Source organism: Lycium ferocissimum, chromosome 3 (genome assembly GCF_029784015.1).
Source record: "Lycium ferocissimum isolate CSIRO_LF1 chromosome 3, AGI_CSIRO_Lferr_CH_V1, whole genome shotgun sequence".
Lineage (NCBI taxonomy): Eukaryota > Viridiplantae > Streptophyta > Magnoliopsida > Solanales > Solanaceae > Lycium > Lycium ferocissimum.
This window is the reverse complement of record NC_081344.1, coordinates 14,351,716-14,353,248: the sequence shown is the minus strand read 5'-3', so window position 1 is coordinate 14,353,248 and position 1,533 is coordinate 14,351,716.

Sequence of the window (1,533 nt, the reverse complement as noted above, 5' to 3'; positions counted from 1 at the left end):
TTTTCTTTTCAATTACCAACGATTTACTTCGTTTCGAGCACACTCAACAAGCCTTTCCCTCGAACTAAGTTCCACATGGCTCATTACCATAATTCACGGTCGAGTTCAACATATCCGTGTACACACATCGTCTAAGTATTTACGGTCACCGAAGCCCAAAGACCGTGTATGCGTTTTAAAAGCCAGGGTAAAGGTCAAATGTGCCCATAGACAAGTGCAAAGGCACTAAGCCGGCCCTACGCCTACTTCGCCATCTTCATATTTGTCCCGCCAAAACCAATGGCTCGATACCAGCTTGTTGTGCTAACGGCTCAAGATACTCTTAACATAGTGTGATATTGTCCGTTTTGGGCTCAAATTTCGTACGTTTACTTCAAAGATCTCACACCGTTAAGAGTATCCACCACCTTATAAGTAGCTTTTTTTGCTTTTCATCTACGAATGTGGTACTTTATTCGCACACTCAATATTTTATACATCGTGGGAAAACAAGGAGTGTCAATATTAGAGGCGGCGTCAAAAATTTTAGTTTATGAATTATGAATAACTATTATTTTGTTTACTAGGTTCTGGACATGTTATTTATAGATATCAAATGATTTTCTTTAACACTAATATAGAATATAAATCAAAACTATTGAGTTCTGCCAAACATGTAACTAATGGGTTGGAAAGCATTGATCATTCAACATATGGAATAAGTTAGGCATATAGTAACGCTTTGTTACAAATTTAAATACACACATATGAAGACAAGACCTTTTAGGAGAGAATTCTCATTATAGTGATAGATGGTTTGTGTGATGAAACATTAATGGAAGTATACAATATGAAATAGAATGTTAATTAGTGTGTGTATACATATATGCATGTGTATATATAATAAACATACACATCGAAAAAAATAAGTTACATACAAAAATATTCATAACAAGAATAGATATGTCTATGTATAATATATGTACACATGTATAGAAATGTTCACGTGTCACTGTACAACATACATAGAAATGAAAAATGTAACCTATTTAATGTTCATGACTTGAGCTATAAAGAAAATAAAGAATAAAAAAATGACTAGGAGCTGCAGTACATTTTTCTATTTACTCTCTTTGCTGTTTGATGAAGATCTTAAGTATATGTATATTTTGTTGTTGAACATAGCGTGGTCCTTCTTTCAGTTAGATAAGTTGAGGAATGGATGTCCAAGTTGAAGAAATTCACATAGTTATTGCTGAAATTATTAAGATGTTGATTGTGTGTAAAGAATTTATTCGTAAATTATAGAAATTTGAATACCCAGGGACATGTATACGTTGGCAGAAATAAATGTTCCCCCTCAGCCCTTGCCCAGATCAATAATATATACTACTGTCCAATTCAATATTACAAACGAAATATTCCCGACATATTGTAATTGTATTCAAATACCATTAAAGCTGAATTACGGAATTTGTTAGAATGCAAGTAATTAACAAGTCAAGATATGTCTTATTTCTCTATCTCTAACGGTTACTAAAATTGAGCTTAATA